The sequence below is a fragment of the Monodon monoceros genome, unplaced genomic scaffold, assembly GCF_005190385.1.
Source record: "Monodon monoceros isolate NGI ecotype Baffin Bay Population unplaced genomic scaffold, NGI_Narwhal_1 Super_Scaffold_18, whole genome shotgun sequence".
Taxonomy (NCBI): Eukaryota; Metazoa; Chordata; class Mammalia; order Artiodactyla; family Monodontidae; genus Monodon; species Monodon monoceros.
Genome location: NW_021703774.1, coordinates 1,403,804 through 1,425,095, shown reverse-complemented (window position 1 = coordinate 1,425,095; position 21,292 = coordinate 1,403,804).

The following is a 21,292-nucleotide window of genomic DNA, read 5'->3' as shown; positions in this document are numbered from 1 at the left end:
ATTTACCAGGTCAGGGTGCCGGATGCCGGCGTCTCCTGCACGGAGCTGGAGGCCAGCGGTGAGCGGTCTGTCCTGCCGAAGTCTGAGTGGGGGGCGCTCATTTCGGTTCCATCGCGGGGGGTAGGTGAACATGACATGGCCCCCCTCGCAGCTGGGGAGAGGAACGAGTACCCAAATGGTTAAATTATGATGATGCCTTGTCAAAATCTTGGTCCAAGGTCTGTGTTCTCCTGGTGCTGGGCTGGGCTCCACTGAGGGTCTCAGACATGGGGTACCTGGCTCTCACCTGGCTCACAGGCTGTCCATAGCATCCGCTCACTCTCAGATCAGATCTGCCTAATTCTACGGCCTCCTCTCTGACGTGGGTCCTCCCCTCCCACAGCCCCCCAGCAAGAATCTCCACCAGGTCGGCACGCTCCTGCCCTGTGCAGACCCCTCCCCTCCCTGCCTCCCATGCCCACACCCCACCGGGACTGTCCCTTCCCCCCTCATCAAGCTCTGTCCCTTCCCACTGCCACTCCCCCCGCCCCTGCCCCAGCACCTGACAGCTCAAGGGATGTTGGAGGGAGGAGAGGCTTGGGGCGGGCAGGCAAATCATACAGTCGGGCTAAGTCAAGGTTGAAGAAGGAGCGGGTAGACCTCCAGCTGGCCTGGCGTGGTGGACGCGGAAGGGGGCAGGGCTCTGGGGGCAGCCAGACCAGGCTGTGAGTTCCGTCTGGACCACGTCTTAGCTGGGCGAGCCATATAACTTGTAGAGCCTCAATGTTCTCACCTGTAAAAGGGACATAATAACACCTGCCCTGCAGGTGGTCGTGAGGATTAATCGGACGGCAGGCGTAAAGCGCTGTGCTCAGCCTGTTGGTTTCCCTCCTGTTCCTACCTGCCCCCAGGTAGAACGGTCCGATTTAGAATTCCAGAGCCCGAGTCTGACTGTTCACAACCTAATTGTAACTCCTCACTTTATGTGGGGAAACTGATACCTGGGGCAAGGAGGGGCCTGTCCAAGGTGACAGGGAGCTGTGGCTAAGCGGAGCTCCCAGCGCCCTGCGTCGGGTCACACTGTGTCCTGCTCCCCGGCAGCCGAACTGCCCCAGGTGGTGGTCCCGCTGGCCTGTGCCCACTGCGGGGAGCGGGACAATGCGGTCCTCGAGGGCACTTTCTCTGGCCCCTGCCCCAGCGCCACCTGGCATCGCCGGCACCGGCTGCTCCGGCTGAGTGACAGATACGAGGTGTTCGTGTCCAGTGATGGGCTGACCCACCGGCTTCTGGCGAGAAGAGCCTGTTTCTCAGACGTGGGCCGCTACTCCCTCGGCACCAAGCTCCACGCCTGCAGCGCCTGGCTGGTGGTTGAAGGTGGGTGGGCCACCCCCGGTCTTTCCCCGCCTCTGCCGCGGTGGCGAGACCTCAGGGCCCAGGAGGGCGGGAGGAAGGTGGGGCGGGGCTTCTGTTGCCAGTCCCCTGCTTTGGAGATTCCTCCCCCCCCCCCGCAGAGAATGAGGAAGGCCCCCCAGATCTATTCTTGACGCCTGCAAGTACAGGCCCTTCACGGCCAGCCCAGCGCTCCACAGTGGCATCTGCTCCACTGGGCACAGATCCAGGATGGCCTTAAGGTCCTGGACAGGGCTTGGGACAGTGGCCCAGGTCCACTATGGAGGAGAAGCCCCTGGGTCAGCCCAAAGGACACCCTTAAACTCCCCTAGGGTTCTGGGTTCAAGGTGATCCTAGGAAACTGTAAATTGGACATTTGTGAGGCAGGCAGTAGGACAAGTAGATGTTTTTAAAAACCAGCCACCTGCTCTTGGCAAATGGCTCCTGTATTTTCTCTAAAACCCCTCCTGAACCGCCTAGCAAACTGGGGTGGCCTCGGTTACAGGACTGGGGCAGGTGATGACGGGATTTATCCACCAATGAGCTGCCACATTCCGGCTTCCTCTGGAGATGGTCGGCTTGTTTCCCTGCTGGGGAAACTGAGGGTCAGGCAAAGCCGCTGGGGTCCGAGACGTGGCTTGGCCTGAGTTCACAGGTCTTTTCTTCTGTCTTTCTCTGGGGGCGTGACCTCTCACCAAAGCTGGGAAGGATAAAAGCCTTCTGACCGCGAGCACCGGCCACCAGCAGCAGGTACAAGGAGCCCAGAGCCCAGAAGATTCCAGAAGCATCCGTGGCGAGCGGGGGAGACCCAGAGAGCAGGACCCCACAGGGAGCTCCCTCCAGGGGGCCGGGCTGGCTTCTGGGCTCACAGCCGGCCCAGACAGAGGCGGCCTGGGTGGGCGCAACTACACTTTGATGGGGAACAAGGAGGCAGCCGACTCAGTCTGGGGCCCTGGACTGGCAAGAAAGGGCTTTCTGGAAGAAGGGGGCAGAGCCACTCCTCTTGGTGAAAATCAGCTCCATGGAGAGGGACGTAGGGACAGGAGCCTTCCAGGGGGCTCAGGGGAGGGCCTAGAATCAGGGCTGGGCCTCGCAGGGGACCAACTGCGAGGTCGTAGCAGCAACAGCGAGGGGGACGGAAGCTCTGGGACGGCAGGAGGCAGGAAGGCTGGGTTCCGGCGTCCTCAGGCTGGAGGGCTGGGGTGCAGTGGGGGAGGGAAGGGGCATGGCGAGGATCCCAGGAGTTGGCTGCCCAGGCTCAGTCAGGAACAGCCCTGGGACGCTCAGCTGGGACCTGGGACCAGAGAGCGGGCCCCACAGGGATCCCAGGCTGGTCATGTGGGGTCTCGGTCAGAAGGGGAAGGGGTGGAGACTTTGCAGGGGCAGAGCCCAGATGAGGTGGGGGGAGAGGATGACCTGAGTGGGGAAAGGGGGAGAGGAGCGGCCGGGGCAGCGCAGGGCAGCGGGACTGACCTGGGGGACACCAGGGGCCACCGCAGGGTGGGAGCTCCTGGGGCCCTGGAGCCTTCCAGAGGAAGAGGTTCTAGCTCCATGGCAGGCAGGGGCCCTGAGTCCTGGGGCTCTCGGAAAGGTAGTGAAGCTGACCGTGGGGCCCGGGGGTGCCCCTTGGGGTCAGGGGAGTCTCCAGGACAGACCTCTGAATGCAAGGACTTCCAGGGGCCACCGATATCTGGTGGCGGGAGCATCCCCTTGGGGCCCGGGGGTCCTGAAGCCAAAGCTGGGTCTTCACTGCAGGAGGCAGGTGATGGAGGCCCACGGGGGTCTGGGGATGGGGGAAGGGGCTACACAACCAGCCCTGCAGGCCCAGGGGGTCCCGGGGGCTGGGAAAAGGGCCCACAGGGGCTCAGGGGAAGGGAAGGCCCCGAGACGGCGGGGACCTTCGGCAAGGCTGAGGATGGTTCCAGCAGCCCCCAGGATTCCCGAGCCTGGACAGCCGGGCAGAGGGGAACAGGAGAGGCGGGCAGAAGAGGGTCTGAGGGCCCAGGCCCTTGGGATGACACACGGTCCAGCCCCAGCAAATCCGGAGCCCACTGTGGGCCTGGAGTGCTGGGGTCTGGTGGGGGGCAAGGGGGTGAGGGGGGCACCCAGGTGGCTGGGCTGATGGGTTCTGGTCGGGGAGTGGATGCCAGAAGCCACAGGCTAAGAGGGCCTTCAGGCCCTGGTGGGACACTGGGAGACACGGATGGGTTCAGAGGTGCAGGGGCCATGGAGTCTGAGCCGGATTTCTGGGATGGGCCACGGAGCTCCAGGGAGAAAGGACCCAGAGGTGAGATGGGCCGCGGGGATGGCACGGGAGGCTCGGCAGCGACGGAGTCTAGATTCGGTGATGGCTTCGGGGACCCCAGGGGAGCAGGCCTTGGATACGGAGCTGGTTACCGTGATGGCTCAGGGAAGCCGGGAGCCGGGAGGTCTGGTCGTGCTGGCGGTCGAGTCGCCTCTGAGGCCCCTGGGGGGACAGAGTCTGAGGCCGGGGGTGGTGACAGGCACGGCTCGGAGGTGCCCGGGGGGATGTGGTCTGGAAACAGAGATGGTTGTGGTCCTGCCGGAAGGGGGGCTGAGGGACTTGCGCATCCCAAGGGTGGCTCAGACGGCCCTGAAGGAGGGCCCGTGGGTGACGCCGGGATGTGTGCAGAGGCCAGGGAGGCGTCCAGAGGCCGGGGGGGTGCTGGCCCTGCGGGAAGGCATCATCCTGGTGGCGGTCTGGGGAGTCCGGGGACAGCGGGGTCTGTGGGCCGAGGTGGCCTCGGGGCCTCTGCCACAGGGGCAGGACCAGGGGGCTCGGGGAGAATAGGGCCTTGGGGTCAGACTGGGGATTACGGGGGCTTCAGAGCCCCGGGAGCTCTGGGGGCTTCTGGAGAAGGAGGCCATGAAGATGGCTCTGGGGCTTCAGGGTCTCTGAGGGCAGCGGGCAAAGTGCGAGATGCGGACGGAGCCAGGGGCCTTGGTGCCGGGGGCTCTGGAGACGGAGCCAGTTCTGGGGGTGCTACCCGGGGCCCCCCGGCACGAGCTCCTCGCGCGGGGCCGGCCTCTGAGAGCCGGGGCGCTGAAGAGTCTGGTGAAGCGCTGGGCCCTGGGCATGGATCACGAGCTGCAGGGCCTCTGCCCGCCAGAAGCACATCAGCCAACGGAGGGGCGTCGCGGGGTCTCGAGCCTGGGGGCACGGAGCCAAGGGGTGCGGCAGGCTTTAGAGGTGGTTCAGGAGGCCTTGGAGCAACGGGGTCAGGGGGTGAGGCTGGTTATAGGGGCGACTCAGGGGGTTCTGGGGAGATGGGGTCAGGCGCTAAGGCTGGTTATAGGGGCGACCCAGGGGGTTCTGGGGAAATGGGGTCAGGCGCTAAGGCTGGTTATAGGGACGACTCAGGGGGTTCTGGAGGAACTGGTTCAGGGGGTGAGGCAGGTTACAGGGACGGTTTGAGGGGTACTAAGGGAATGGAGTCAGGGAGTGAGGTAGGGTGTAGGGGAGCCTCAGGAAGATCTGGGGAGATGGGGCCAGGGGCTGAGATGCACTGCAGAGATGCTTCAGGGAGGTTTGGAGGAACAGTCTCACCACCTGGAACTGGAGGTGAGGGTGGACCCAGAAGCCAGGAAGCCATGGCACATGGGTCAGTATACTGGGCAGCCCCAGAGGGGTCTTACGGTGGCACAGGTCCCAAGGATGGTCCGGAGAAGGGCAGAGGGACGGGGCTTGTGGGAGGGGCAGGTGCTGGGCTGGGCTCCGGGATGGCCACGAGGCCTGGCACCGCGGATGGTACAGCACACGGGAACGGGCCCAGGGGCCCAAGGCTGCTGGGGATGCACGGAGGCCCTCAGATGCTTTCAGATGGGCAGGGCTCCAAGAGTGCTTTGGGGGTATCTGGACCCCCAGGCACCCCTGAGGCATGGGGGGCTGTTGGCTCGGAGGGAGAGTCAGGAATCAGAGGGTGGCAAGGTAGCTCTGGGCTCCCAGGGTGCCCTGGGCACAGAGGGGCTCCCAGTGGGGAGGGAGGGTCTGCAGGCCACGCAGCGGGTGTGGGTGCTTCTGGGGTTCCTGACTGTCGGGGGGCAGCGCAGGACGAGACCCGAGCAGGGACAGCTGCTTGGGAATCCGGACGTGACCAGGCCTTCTGGGAAGCAGGTCCAGGGGCAGCAGACAGGGGTCCAGCGGCTGGGCAGGGGGCGTTGGCACCTCAGGGCTCCGGGGCTGCGCAGCTGGGTGGCGGGAGGATGGGGGCAGGGTTGGGGGGCTCAGCAGGTACAGGCCAGGGTCTGGACAGCAGCCGGATGCCCGGGGAAAGGGGCAGATCCATGTCAGGGTCCGCCGGTGGGTGCGGAGAAAGCCACGCTTGGGGCCCAGGCTGGGAAGACCAGGGGTCTGGCCAAGACAGCACAGGTGCCAGGGACCGGCCCCCAGGCTCCAGGGCTTCAAGCTCCCTGCAGGAGGAAGATGCCACTTTCGGGGGGACCCATGAAGGGTCACAAGCCTCCTGGGGCTGGGAGGGGGCTCCAGGCAGAGAGGAGGCTGGTGGGGGGCAAAGCCCAGGGTTCCCAGATGGCAAAACTTCAGGTCTTGGAAGGAGTAGGGCTAGCAGGCCAGGGGACTCAGGTGTCCCGGGTAAGGGGACTTCTGCTGGGAGGGAGAATGGTTCCACCCAAAGGCCTGGGGATTCGGGACGTCAGGGAGCCTGGGAGGGCCCAGATGGTCCCTTTGGCAGAAAAGGCTCTGGAGACGGGTCACAGGGGACCCAGGGGCCCGGCTCTCAGCTGGGCACAGGACAGAGGGGAGGAAGGGGCTTCCTGAGGGAGCAGGGGTCCCTGGAGGCTAAGGATGATACGGCCCGACGTCCACGGGCCCTAAAGGAGTACGAGGGCCGGGCAGCCAAGGAGTCAGGCAGGTCAGAAAGGAGGCTCGGTCCATTCAGGAGCAGGACTCAGACGTGGTCCAGGGTCGAGGTTGGAGCAGCAAAGAGGTGGGGAGCACATAAGGCCAGAGACCCAGGGCAACCGCCTGGGGGAGAGGATGGGGGATGCCCAGGGAAGGCCCCCAGCTGTCCCGGCAGCAGGAAAGCCAGCAAAGAGGGCAGGTCAGACGTCCGCGGCCGGAGGACGGATGCCACCCGAAGTCCTGGATCCAGACACAAGCCTGGCATTGTTGGTTTCTCCCAGGAGGTGCGGGGTAAGTGCCTCTCAGCCGCCCTGGCTCCAGGCGGTAGCCAAGGGGGGCTCCCTGGACACTGGGGTGCCTGGGCCGTTCCCAGACCCAGGAGTTTGTTGCTATCAGCGACCCCCATTTCCAGGGATCTCTTCCCAATTCAGGAGGCAACCTCTTCCTCCTTGTGTGGGGGCGATGCGGGCTGCACGGGACTCGGAGCCCTCCTGGTATCTGTCTTGACGCCCCGTGTCCAAAGCACTGGACTTGTTGAACTAACTCGCTGTGGGTCCCCCAGACGTCGCCCTGTGTGACTTAAGGGCCCCTCATCTCCCTGGCCCCCCAGATCCCCTGCACCAGCCTGGGCTCTGCAGAGAAAACCGGATGGTCTGGCCTCGCTGGCAAGATGTGTGGCCTCCCGGGGTATGGTGGGAGGGTGGGCGGCAGGGGGATCCCTGGGCGCCCGTCCTCCACACTCCCCTGTGTCTCTCCAGGCCCTACAGGCCACTTCTCGCAAGGCCTGGCTGACCTGGAGGTGCAGCGCGGGGAGGCTGCCGTGCTCTCCTGCACCCTCACCAGTGACCTGGGACCCGGAGCCTGGTTTAAGGATGGAGTCAAGGTACCGCCCCCCACCCCCTCCTTACCAACTGGTTTGCGGGGAGGGATGAGTGAAGCAGAGAGGAGTAGAAAGATTTTTCACTCTTCCTTATACCAACGCGCCGACTCTGCGAGAAGTTTAAAGGGCCGACAAGTTGGTGCGCTTGGAATAAACCGGATTTTTAAAGTGGGCGTGTCTTCCACTCACCACTCCCTGTACACGCCCCTGGCTCTCCCTCCACATCCAAACTGCTGTCCTGCCCCGGCACCTCTGGAAGTCTGCCTGTCCTTCAAGGCCAGTACGGAGGCCGCCTCCTCGGCCCAGCCGGACGGGCTCTCGGCTCCCTGAACAGCCCTCGACACTTTAGCTGTCATCTCAGCAGGGGGTGGTCAAGGGCTCTGGAGCAGGGCCTTGACGTCCACTGGACCGGGCTGACCCCAGTGCGGCCACTCACCGCGGCCGTGGCCTCTGGCTTCCGCGCCTGTAAAATGGGCTAACAGTGGTGCCCACTTCACAGGTTGTGGACAGTTGATGAGACACTGAAGCGGGTGACTGGCTCCAGCCGAGCACACAATGAGCGTTCAGTTCATTCCCGCAGTTGCCTTAGAAAAGGCCCTGGCCCGCGGTGGGAGGGGCTGGACGGGGCAGGTGACGGTCCTCTGTGGCCTCGTTCCCAGCTCAGCGCCCAGGACGGAGTCGCCTTCGAGCAAGATGGGCTGGAGCACAGGCTCCTCATTGCCCACGCGGAGGGGACCCAGGCTGGGAGGTACAGCTTTGGAGCCGGCGACCAGCAGAGCGAGGCCACGCTGACCATCCACGGTGAGGCCCGGCCCTGCTCTTTCCTGCCAGGCGGGCTCTTGGCCGGCGACACACGCCACTGCTGAACGTCTGGACGTGTCGCCAGCCTGCAGCCCGTGGCGAGTCTCACCCTCGGTCGATGGGATGGTTTTAAAAAGCAAGCCACACGCTCCCCGTTCCTGTCAGCACATCCTCAGAGAGGTCCGGCCCCGTCTGTCCTGCTGCAGATAAAGCCCCTGGGTCCCAACCTGCCCATTCTCACGAGGCAGGGAGGGGGCTCTGTCTCTGGGCCCTTCCTTCCCCACCCCCAGGTGCCCGGTGCCCACCGTCTTTGACTCCTTGTGCCCTGTCCTCTCCCCAGAGCCCCCGGTCATCGATCCCGACATGATGGCAAAGCTGAGGGAGCCGCTGGTGGTCAAGGCGGGGGAGCCAGTGACCATGAAGGTCGTCTTCCAGAGCTGCCTCCCGGTCCAGGCCACGTGGAGCAAGGACGGGGCCGAGGTGGCTGACAGCGATGGCAGAGGGGCCCAGGTGGCAGTGGGGGACAGCTCCACGTGGCTGTGCCTCCCCAGCGCCAGCAGGAAGGACTGCGGCCAGTACAGCGTGGCTCTGAGCAGCAAGGGTGGCTCCCTGCAGGCCGAGCTCACCCTGCAAGTCCTAGGTGCCAGCCTGGCCCCAGCCCTGTCCCCGGCCCCGCTGAGCCTTCCCTGGCAGCAGGGCGGGCCCTGAGGGGGGGTGTCCCTGGTATTAACCCTCACGTGCATGCTATTTAAGACCCAAAGCTACCCCTAGCTGTCCTCGCCCCTCCTCAGACTGGTTTGGAATCCCACTGGGGGGAGATGGGCCATGTGTCTCTGCAGCTGACACACCAGGCCCTAGGGGTGTCGCTGGAGTGGGTGATGGCCCCCAGACCTGAGTTGTGCCAGCGAGGTGGGACTGCCTGTTGGCAGAAGGCCGTGCCCATCTGGGCTCGGGGCTGGTGCATTCTGTGTCACCTTCCGGGGGTGTGCATGTCGGGGGTGGAGACCAGGGACGCCGCGGGGTGATGCCCACCCAGGACCTCCAGCCCCGGGCAGGCTTGTCTGCTGATGGGGGGAGCCCAGCGCCCCTCCCCTGCGGCTCCTCTGACCCCCCTTCTCCTGCTCCTCTCGGGGCTCCCCAGACAAGCCTCAGCCCCCACAGGGCCCCCTGGAGGTGCAGGACGGCCACGAGGCTGGCGTCTGCCTCTGCTGGCGGCCCCCAACGGACGACGGGGGCCAGGCCCTGCAGCACTATGTGGTGGAGAGGCGGCAGGCTGGCCTCAGCACTTGGCTGAAGGTGGGCGAGCCCCCTGCGGACAGCACCACCTTCACAGATGCCGAGGCGGAACAGGGCAAGAAGTACAGCTTCCGCGTGCGGGCCGTGACCGCGGAAGGGTCTGGGGAGGCCCTGGAGTCCGACGAGGTGCTGGTGGCTCCTGAAGGTGAGAGGACAGCCCGGGGCCGGAGGGGACGTGCCGGGCTCCCCACTGTGCCCAGAGACCGGGGGCCACCAGCCAACACCCTGGGGGTCTCGAGGCCCTTCGAGAGCTCTGTGAGAGCCTCACCCCAGCTTCTCTGGGACCTGGCGGCCAGATCAGCAAGTAGGATGTGAGGGGTCTTCTGCAGCTGTGGCTCTGCGGGATGGGGGTGGACCGGCAGAGCCGCTGTCCCAGGCCCCTGGGACGGACCGGCATCGTCCTCCATCTGGAGCAACTCCCAGGGCCTCAGGGCTGAGGGCCTCAGGGCTGGCTCTAGCCCCCAGGCCACAGTACTTCTCTGTTTCCACCACTCTTGCCCCCAAACTTCGGGCTGGCTCAGACCCCTGACACCCCAAAGAAGGGATAGCATGTGGCTGGCCCCAGATGCCCGCTCCTCCACAAGGACCCCCCCGGGAGCCGGCGCCTCTCCCAGCCCCTGACTGACCAGCACCCTCTCTGCCCCCAGTTCTGCCCGGGCCCCCTCCCCCGCCAGCCATCCTGTCGGCCTCCAGCCAAAGCGTCACTCTGTCATGGACGGCACCTCGGGGCCCGGGCAGTGCCCACATCCTGGGCTACCTGATCGAGAAGCGCAAGAAGGGAAGGAACACCTGGGTGGCAGTGAACCAGCAGCCGGTACCTGGTGAGCAGCCTGGCGGTGGTCTGCATCGTCCTGGCCTCCAGAGCCTCCCTGGACCCCCGGCCCGAGGTGCTGTGGCAGCATCAAGCCAGATCACTTTAGTATAACGGTCTCACTGGTGGTGGTTTACCTCCCGGGGCATTTGGCAACATCCAGCAATTTGGGGTTGTCACACTGAAGGGGGAAGACGGGTGTGGCCTCTCGTGTGAAGGGACTGAGATGCTGTGGCATGTCCTTCGACACACAGGGCAGTGCCCTCCCCCCGCCACCCTGCTCCTTCCCCAAACAAAGAACTGTCTGGCCCAAAGCCTGGTTTAGCAGAAGTCTCACGCCGCGCTTCTCTCTAACGTGAGCTTTCTCATCCGTAGGACGACGGGGAGAAGTGCCCCCGCCCCCTGAGTAGATTCCAAGAAACTGCTTTCTGAGCCCAGAACAAACTCAGAAAAGCCCAAGCCCAGGCTAGTAGGAGAAAGAGGGGTTCAGAGCTCCAGGCAGGCTGTGCTGGGTGCCAGGCTGTGCCCCCCGAGCCTCGGCCTCCCGTCTCTGGAAAGAGGGCCATGGACTGAGGACACCTTCTGTACCTACACTGCTGAGTGGTTCCGTTTTATTTAAATAGGACAGCAGCTCTAAGGCAGAGAGAACCAGAGCCATGAAGGCACTTGCCCGAGACTTCCCAGCAAGTTAGTGGCAGAACCAGACAGGGATTCGGACCCTGAGACCCTGAGCGCACGCTTCTCCCCTTGGAGAGGACGAGTCAGAGCCGGCTGGGGGCTGGGGGGCAGGGAGGTGTAGGGCCAGGCTGGTCTCGTCCAGGCACAGCCCGGCCCCATCAGGCGGGACTAATGTGGGTGGGCTTCCCACAGAGAAGAAGTGGACGGTGCTGGACCTGAGGCAGGGCTGTCAGTACGAGTTCCGGGTCACAGCCGTGGCCCCCTCTGGCCCCGGGGAGCCTGGGCCCCCATCGGATGCCGTCTTTGCTCAGGACCCCATGAGTAAGCGGAGTGCTAACCCGGGAGAGGGTGGTGGCCATGGCGTGAGCAGGCCGGGGCAGTCCCGAAGGAGACATCAGGATGGCTGGGGGATAAAGGTCGAAAGGCCCTGAGGGCGAGGCAAAACTTAGGGGCCCCTGGAGGCTTAAGGCCCTACACTGAGACCAGACAGGCCCAGGAGCCGGAAATGGGGATTGGAAGAGTGCTTCCCCAGGTCAGCCCACTCACTTGGTCCCATCCTGTAAGCATCCCCCAGTGAGGGGGCATCATCCCTACAGGGAGGGGGTGGTCATAGGGGAGCCTCGCCATCAATTCTCCATCCAGCGAGCATCTGCTCATCGTCACCTGCTGGGGGCTGGCATTGTGTCAGGAACCAGGTGCATCCTTGGGACACTTCTGGTCTAGAGCAGCATTACCTGTGGCCCACGTGTCCACGACAGGCAGCCTAGGACATTTCCAAGCCCTACAGAAGAGAAACCTGCCCTGCTTTGTTTGACCCAAATTTCCCAAATTCAAGCAGAGAATCCCTATTCCACGAAGCACCTGTCAAAGCACCCCTCCACGGCCTACAGCTGTTCTTTGCGCCTCTCCTGAGCTCTTACCCTCATGAGCCCGCTGGTGACAAGCCCTGGGGGAGCAGCACGTTTCTGGCCCTTGTGGATGTGCCAGGGGCGTCCTTCCGTGTCAGCCGGGGCCTGGGGAAGTGGCCGTGGGGCCTGGAGAGACACAGGGAGTCTGGGGAGCTGGGTCCCCAGGGATTGCCCCCAGGTGGCTCCCCAGGTTTGAAGGCCAGAGCCCTGGACCGCCGTGCAGCCTACAGGGCCCTTTACATACCTCACACCTTTGTTCTGAAACCCTCGTGGGTGGGTGGGCCTGTGCTGTTATCATTCCCATTTTACAGGTAAAGAGCACAAAGTATGGACTAAGTGCCCAAGGCAGTCTTGACTAGGAGCTTAATGCTCACAACAAAAAGAGAATTCTAGTCTTCAGGGATGTTGGAACCTAAGGACTCATTGTTGAAAACAGCAGATTGGGGGAATTATGGAAGGACAGTTAGGGGAAGGGGGTTGGCAGGTTGGCGAGTAGGTGGAAGGAGTCGGGGGAGGCTTCCCGGAGGAGGCAAGCTGGGATGGGTGGTGCAGACTGAGGAAGAGTCCGGGGTAGAGTAAGGGTTTGGGTTCAGGCAGGTGCTTTAGCAAAGCCTGGAGGCGGACCCCTAAGTGAAAGCAATCCCCAGCCACCCATGGAAAACCAGTGAGTGGCCACCGAGGGGCCTCCCTCAGGAGAGGTGATGCCGCTCCTGACACCCCGTGGTGACTGGCCAGGACCCCCCGGGCCCGTGAGGGATCTCCAGGTCACGGACACGTTGCACACCAGCATCACCCTGAGCTGGGCCCAACCGGACCCCCAGGACGGGGACGAAGCGCTGGGCTACGTGGTAGAGCTGGGCGACTCAGCCAGCCCGCAGTGGAGTCCATGCCACGCAGGCACCGTGCCAGGCACTACCTACACGATCAAGGGGCTGCGGCCTCGGGAGGGCTACTTCGTGAGGGTGACAGCCGTGAATGATGGGGGCCGAGGCCCGCCCACTGCCCTGGACACGGTGGTGCAAGCCATGCCCGTCAGTGGTGAGTCCACCTCCCTCCTCCAGCCCAGGCCCTTCCTGGGGAGGGCCTCTGAGTTGCACCCATGCGCTAGCTGAGCCGGCACCCCCACCCCCACCCCAGCTTAGTGAAGTGTCACGTATTGGGCGCCTAGTAAGAGCAGGGCACTGGGCTAGGCAGGCCCTTTCAGAAACGCATTTTCATTGTAACTCATGAAAATCCTACAAGGTCAATACTATCCCCAATTTACAGATAAGGAAACCGAGGTCAGCAGTCCACTGCCCTGGGCCGTACCACTGGTATGCGGCAGAGCCCGGGTGCAAGCCAGGTGACTGACCCCAAAGCCCAGGCTCGCTCCGGAACTCTGCTGCCTCCCCAGCGTGGCCTGAGAAGGCCGGCTGCCTCTCAGCTCCCGAGTTCACGTCAGTGCAGAAGCTGCCCCCATCCCTGTTACCTGAAGGCAGACTGTCTTCCCCGGGGGCGTTAACTGCTGGAGCAGCTGACCTGTCTTTGGCCCAAGCTGACACTGGGCCATCCCAACAGACCCCAGCTGTCCTTGTGATGATAAGAAAATCACCCTGAGTCTTTGGCCACAACCCAGAGCCCGTCCTGGCTCTGCCCCAAATCCCAGGCTCTGGGGCCACTTCCTGCCTCAGATGGGTAGCTGTTTCATCTGCAAAACACAAGAGCTGGGCTAGTTTCTCACCATCCCCCTCCGTTCCAGCCTGACCCTGAGGCTGCCCCTGACGGCTTCCCTTTCTCAGCCCCCATCCCGCTCCCCCCTCCCCCAGCCCTGCGGCTCCCCCCAGGATTCCCCTCCGGCCCCCTCTCCAGTTCCTGCAGGGCCCCCTGTCCGATGTCCAGTGGGGTTTCAGCATCACTGGGCTGGCCTAGCGTCTAGTCCCCCTGCAGCCCTGCCTGGTTGGTGACCAGGGCTGGGGCCCAAATGCAGAGGGAGGTGACACGCCACCCCGTGTGTTCCAGTCTGTCCCAAGTTCCTCATGGACGCCAGCACGAAGGACTCGCTGACGGTCAGAGCTGGGGACACAGTTCGTGTGCCTGTCCACTTTGAGGTGAGCACATCTAGTGGGCTGCAGCAGGCAGCCTCAGCCCTGTGGGCCTCCTTTCTTCCTGGCTCCTTTGCGGCCCCTAGTCAGGGACCTGCGCTTGTGCTGGAAATCAGGCCGCATAGAGAAGGGGAGGGGAGGGGAGGGGAGGGGAGGGTCGGGTCGGGTCGGGTCGGGTCGGGTCCTCCTGGCAGGGACAGCCCTCCCCTGGAAGCTGGGTGGCCACTCTGCTCCTGTCCACGACGCCCTCTGGTGGTGGCTTCCGGTACTGCACCTCTAAACCCTCGCCCCGTCCCCTCCCCCCACCCACTTCTCCACCTCCTTAGTCTGGGAAGGGTGCCCCGCAGCGGGGTGATGCCCCTTGACTTCAGAATGTCTGTTGTGAGAGTACGTGGCCTGCGTTTGTACGTGTAGTACAGCAGCCAGTGTGGTTAGAAGCACAGGTGGCTGGATTCAAATTCTGACCTCATGGCTCACTAGCTCTTTGACTTTGGACACGTATCTTAACCTCTCTGTGTTCTGACGTCCTCATCTGTCAACAGAGGGTATTAATAGTAACTTATCTCAAAGGGTTGTTCTGAGGATTCAAGGAATTAATACTTGAAAGGACATACATAGTGCTGGGCACATGGCAAGTGCCCAGTATTATTATTATTGCTGTTGCTGTGGTTGTTAAAATCATCTGTGTGGGAAACTCATAGGCGGTGGAGTCAGACCCAAACCCAGATCTAACTCTACATTACATGTTCTTAACTATTAGACCATAATCATGACGATGGTAATGATGACAAAAATATTTAAGACACACCAAGTGTTTGCTCTGCGTTGGGCCCCGTTCGTATCGCTAACTTCTTGGGTCCCCAGACAAGCCTGTGAGGTAGGTCACTGTTAGCATCCCCAGGTGCCTCTGACGCCCAGAGCTGAGGGTCTCACGGGAGTTGGTGGTGCAGCCATCAGGCAGCTGGACTGGTCCCCCCACCCTGGTCAGGGTCAGGCCACCATACTCTCCCTCCTGGACTATTGCAGGGACCCCCAAGTCATACCCCCCCTTGGCACCCCAGCCTGGGCACCAGGGTGGTCAGCACTCCCCTCCCACGAGTCCTCCCCACTTCCGCCCGCCCTCACTCCCCCAGCCCCGTGAAGCCAGATCTAATTCTTGGTTAAACCTTACAACAGCGGTTCGTGGCTCACAGAATGAGACGCAGGTGTCTGTATGGGTGTGATGTGCGGGGCCCTTAACGTGTTTGCAACCCCCCCTTGGCAGCCTCCTCTCCTTTCCCCCCACCGCTGCTCCCCCTGTGGCTCTACCCAGATGCTCCTCTCAGGATGCTCTTCTCACACTTACACTTCAGTCCAGCTCAAAGCCATCGCTTCCACGAAACTCCCCTCTCACCTCTCCTTCCTCTGTGTCCCAGGCCGCCTCCATGCCGGACGTGACCTGGCTAAAGGATGGCTTGCCCTTGCCTAAAAGAAGTGTGACCTCCGTCAAGGATGGCCTCACCCAGCTCCTGGTCCCCGCGGCCAGCCTCGCTGACAGCGGCCTCTACACTGTGGTGCTGAGGAGTCTGCGGGGGGAGGAGGCCACCTATAGCTTCCGCCTCAGGGTGGCAGGTGAGGCAGGCCCGGGCTGGGGCTGGACACGGCTGGGCCGCTCCCCAGGGCCTGGTCGCAGGTCTGCGGGATTCCACCCGCCTGGGTGTGCCCGTGACCACACCCTGACCCTTATTATGCGCCCCAAGGGAGAAAGGAGGAGGGGCCGGGGAGGGGGGGTATCACTGTCCTTCTCTCCCGGGGGGGGGGGGGGGGGGGGGGGGTTTCCCCAGCCCTCCCCCCGGGGGGGGGGGGGTGTTGGGGACAGTTGAGCACAGCCCTCCCCGGACCTCTGTTGTCCCTCATTTCGGGTCAGTGAGCGGAGACAGTCACCACCATCACATCACTCCAAAGAGCGGTGGCAAGAATTGTCTGTGGTCCTCCCCTGGGATAAAGGTGGTCTCCCCCAGCCCCAGCCCCGGAGGGGTTTCTGAAACACAGAAACGATGGGCAACTAACAGCGAGAGCTCTGTAACTTGGTCTTATGGAAACCCCCATTCTGTTCCTGTGTCATTTTACTTACAAGACAAAGTGAATTAAAATGAGTCTTTTTGGAGGTTTCCCACCCTCTAGCAGAACTGCAGAACTGGCCCAGTTCTCTCTGGCTCCAGCCCCCTGCCTGGCGAGACCGTGTCTCCAGGGCCCTGGAAGAAGTGGGGACCACGGGCAGGTCCTGGGGACCTGGAAAGACTCAGGGCCCTGGGCAGGGCCTGGTGGGGCACTTCCGGCTCCAGCCTGACCCCTCTGTCCTCGCAGCGCGCCCACGGGCCCCGGGGCCCATCCTCCTGCGGGAGGGCACGCTGGGCTCAGTGATCGTCGAGTGGGTGCCGTCCCCGGACGAGGCCGACGGGAGGGCCGCCCCGCTGCACTACACGGTGCTGACGCGCTCCTCCCCGCACGCGCCCTGGCGCCCCGCGGCCGAGCGCCTGCACACCTGCCGCTTCACCCTGGTGGGCGTCCTCCCGGGCCACGAGTACCACTTCCGCGTGGTGGCCAAGAACGAGCTGGGCGCCAGCGAGCCCTCGGACACGCGCCAGCCCTGGGTCGTCCCGCGGCAGCCGCCAGGTGAGCTCCGCGCGGAGAGCGGCGGGGACGGAGGCTGGGAGGGCGGGGACAGCCGCCGGTCCATCGCTCTTCCCACCTCCCGCCCCGCCCACCGGCACCCGGGTCCTCCGCGTCTGCGATTCAGGGCGGGTCTCGCTTCTTCCGCGGGAAGAACGCGAGGAGCGGAGCTGTGTGCGGGTCTTGGGTGGCCTCTCAAGTCAGTGGCAGGCGAAAATGTAGACAGAGACCAGTGGTTCTCCGAAAACAGTCTTTTACAGTCAACTAGATGCGAACCTTCAAAGCAGTTGCCAGAAAAAGCAGGCCGCAAAAGCAGGTGCTCGTTCTCTCACTTTCACGAGTTTCTAAAGTAGAAAAATGTCTGAAAGTTTCCACACCAAAATGCTAGCTGCGGTCATCGGTAGGTAATTGGTTGTGCTTGGTTTTTATTCCTTCTCCTTTTGATTTCTTGTATGTTCCAATTTGTCCACACTGAGCGTGTGTTAGCTTGTAGTACAGAAAAAAGAAGTCCAAAAATTATCTTAAGAAAAGGATAAAAAATGAGTAGAGCAGCCTTGGGGCCAAGTTTGCAGGTGAGACATGGCAGGAAGGTCCAGGCAGTGCCCGAGTTCACCAGGGGATTGGGACTCGCCGCAGCTCTTCTCTCTTTCTGACCCTCCTCGCCTGCCAGTTTCCACCGCAGACAGGGTCACGGTGAAGGCTCCCAGCTACCAGGAGCCCGACCTGAGACAGAAGCCCCGCTTCCTGGTGGGCCTGCGGACCCACCTGCTGCCCCTGGGTTCTGAGTGCTGCATGACCTGCGCCGTGCAGGGCTGGCCACGGCCCCGCGTCACCTGGTTCAAGAACGGCCAGAGCCTGGCAGGCGACCCCGCCGTGTACAGCACCGACCTGCTGGGCGTGTGCTCCCTGGTCATCCCCAACGTCTCGGCCGAGGACGGTGGCAAGTACAAGGCGGTGGCCGAGAACACATTGGGCCAGGCCATCAGCACCGCCACCCTCATCGTCATGGGTGAGACGCTACCCGACAGGGGGGCGAGCTGGCCGGGTGGGGGGGGGGCGAGGAGAACCAGAGACGCAGCTCCCGTCTGCCTTCAGGGAGTCCTCAAGGGGCCCGTCCCCTTCTAGAGGGGTGGGCTGGAGTCAGGACAGCGCGGTTCTCTGCCTGGCTCTCCCTGAGCTCTGTTATTTAACCTCCACCTTCGGCCCTCCTGGGGCCTTGGTTTGCCCATCGCAGTGGATGAGATCACTGGTGAGCAGCTCTTGGCTTGAGGGGCTGCGCGCCACCCACCTAAGCTTCCCACAATGGCCTCGCGACCCATTTTGAATGAGAGAGAAAGAGGCTTCTTCTCAGTTGCACCTTCATAAATATGCCCAGAGAGGGACACCTAGTGCCCCAAGGCCACCCTAGTTCTCTCATGGGTATTCCCCAGTAAAGTAAATAATGTGTGTTAATAAGAAAACTAGCCTCTTTTTTTTTATTGTTAGAGTACATTTCTTTTATGTTTTTAATTTTTATTTTATGTTGGAGTATAGTTGATTTACAACACTGTGTTAGTCCCCAATAGCATGTTATATTTTGAATAGTTAAAAAAAAAAAAGTAACTCCTAAACATTTTTAATTAATCGGTATTGACCTTTGTTCAGCAATGGCCCTTTCAACCCGGGAAAGGAATGTTGCGAAGTGCCCAGCTCGTGTGCACACCTATCGTTTGGGGGAGGTTACGGTTCCCCACGGAACCAGGGGAGAACTTTGCCCAAAGTTGGGGAGCATGTGGTGGCTGTGGATCTGAACGCACACGCCCATGGCAGAGCCCCGAGGCCTGACCCCCTGCGGTGTCACGTTGACCTTCAGGACGACAAGCCGGGATCCTGGTCCTCTGTGTCTTGCAGAATCTAGCTCTGAACCCCAACACACCCTGGAGTGCCCCAGCCCGTCCCCACAGCCTTGGAATGAAGGCAGATCCTCGAAGGTTCACTCCTCACACCGCACTGGCCTGGGGAGGCAGTCCCAGAGGATGCAGGATGCTGGCCGTGCCCAGAGCCCCGGGGAGAGGGGAGTGAGTGGGCTCCTGGGGGAGCTCCTCCCGGAGGGCACGGAGGCTTTGGGGAAGACAAAGAAGAAGCGAGCATTCAGCCTCCCAGCCCCAAGCTGAGTCACAGAACAGGATGGCAGCGAGCCTCTTGCCTGGGGGAGCAGAGGGAACTGGATGTGTCTGCAGGATGGAGGCCAGATCCCTTGGGGGGAGGGCAGGACGGGCTGTGCCTGAGTGACCACAGTGAGGGGAGAGCACGGGGGGCCCGAGGACCTGGGCGGGGCCAGGTGTGTGTGTGTCTGTGCTGGGACAGCTGCTCTCTGTATGTTGTTTCTTTATTAAAGCATTGGCTAACACTGGCAAACCATTTGCAAGTGAATTTGGGGTCTGCACGCTGCGGGGAAGATTCCCAGTGCAGAGCCTCTGTGCCAGGCTCCAGCCAGGGGTGGGCTTCTGGCTGGAGGGAAGAGCTGGGTCAGAACCGGGCTCTTCTGCATCCCAGGGCTGCGCAGTCAGTTCCAAGGGTGGGAAAGCTGGGAACGTTCCGAGGGTCTGCGTGGTGGAGAGACAGCCCCCCCCCCCCCACCCCCGCCCCACCCCGCCCCGCCCGAGCCCGTGTCTCCTGCATGCCTCTGTCTGGCCAAATCCTGCTCAAAGCCAGAGGCTTCCCTGGGTGGAGTCTGGGCTGGGAAATAGCACTGCCGCGCAGGCTCTGTGGGCCCCAGCTTGCCCCTCCACAGTCCCACTGCCCCGTGTCGTCACAGACAGGACGGGATGCTGTGCGACCCACCACCTCCACCAGAAGCTCTGGTCCTCCTTCACCTTCCAGGCCTGGCCCCTGAGCCTCCTAGGCTCCCGGGAAGTAATATGTATCAAAAGCTTTAACACGTATACCTCTCTTGATGACGCAGTAATTTCATGTCACTGCATGTATTGTTATGAGGGCAAAATAGGGACTTTTTCCGAAAAACAGAAACGAAGTTTACCACCAATAAACTCTGAATAATTTCCATTTTATACCTCAGACAGAAGAAAAATGATTTCTAGAGATAAGTTCTGAGATGCAAGAAAAAATGGTCAGCAAAGATATTTGAAAATAAACAAAAAAATGCTGGCTGCAAATAATAGTAATAATATCTACTAGGATAGACTAAAATATTGGACAAAAATTAGGTGTAATTTAAGAGAAGAGTGATCAGAGGTAAAACATGCTAGAATATTATTATTCTTAAACTTTTGCACCCATTAACAATAACTGGAGTTAAGCCTAAACTAATAGACTCTGAGTGTATAGCTTCCAGACAAAATATGGAATGAGAAAAATAACTGCAATCAATCAAAAAGAGGGCAAGTAAGGAGGAGGGGAAAAAGAGGAGGGGGAGGAGGGGGGCAAAGGAGGGGGAGGGGAGAGGAGAGGAGGGAAGAGAAACAGAACTCCTGGGACAAATACAAATAAATAGAAAATATATCAGTAATCACAATAAATGCGAGTTAGATTCTCCAGTTAAAAAAATCACCAGACTAGATTTTAAAGAACTAGCTGTATCCTGTTTGCTAAGACACACTTAAACACAGTACCCAGAAAGGTGGAAAGGAAGAATGAAAAATATATTTCAAGTAAATACTAGCCAAAAAGTAAAACAAAAACAAACAAAACCCCCAATATAACTACATTATATGTAGCACATAAATAATATTAAAGCGAATGCCATTACTAGACATAAACGGAGTCACTGCAAAAGGTTAAAATGTTTACATCACCAGGAAAATATAACAATTCTGAACTGGCGTGGACCTAAAAATAGAGCCCCCAAATATAGATTAAAACATAGCTACAAAACATCTAAAGCAGAAATGGACAGATATACAAGAATAATTAACAAAGTGTATCTTTAAACAATTAATGATTCAAACAAATAAAAAAATAATGGAAAAGAGGAAAACATTTAGAACTGAATGATAAATAAAATGAAAACTACACATCAAAACCCGTAGGATCCAGTGAAAAGCAAATGCAGAAGAAAATTTATAGCTTATATACTCACTCTGAAAAAGAAAAAAAAAGCTCTAAACCAATAAGAGAAGGATCTGTGATAGACAGTTTCCCAGCCTCCCAGCTAGGTAGTTCATGTGACTGAGTTATGGCCCAGGGAACAAGGGCAAAGTGATGGGAACTACTTCCCGAGCTGCCCCCTTAGGACTGGCTGTGCAGGCATCCCTTCTCTCCCTTCCTTCAATGCCCAGCTTGATGCCACGCATTCTTGTAGGACCCTGTAGCTCTAGAGGTCGGTGGAGCCACTGACCAAAGGACCCCTCACTCCTGAATGCTTCCAGGGAGAACAAGTCCTCCAGACCAGCCCGCCTTGGGCTCTGATATGAAAATTAACCTGAACCATATTAAGCTACTGAGATCTAGAGGTTGTCATGGCATTTAGCAAATAACTTTTTAATAAATGAAATAACTTTTAAAGAATAAAGCAAATAACTTCTTTAAAATGAAACAAAGTAGAATAACTTTAAAGAACTTAGAAGACAACCATGAAAGGCAGAAATTATAGTAGTGTGTAAATTATTACACATTTGTAGAAAGGATAATATAATTCAAAGGTTGTCTTTTTGAAACGGCTAATAATACTGAAAAACTTCTGTTATGATTAATCAAGGGAAAAAAAGAAATGGCAAAAATAAACATTAAGAATGAAAAACAGGACGCATTACAGATTCGGCAGAGACAAAAGGTACTTGATGTTAAGACATTTGAACATTTCAACGGAATGTGTGAATTCCTAGAAAAAAAAATCATTTACAGAAACAGACTCAAGAAGAGACAGAAAACCCGAATAGTCCTATATCATTGAAGACATTCAGTTGGTCGCTAAGCATTTTCCCACAAAGAAAACAG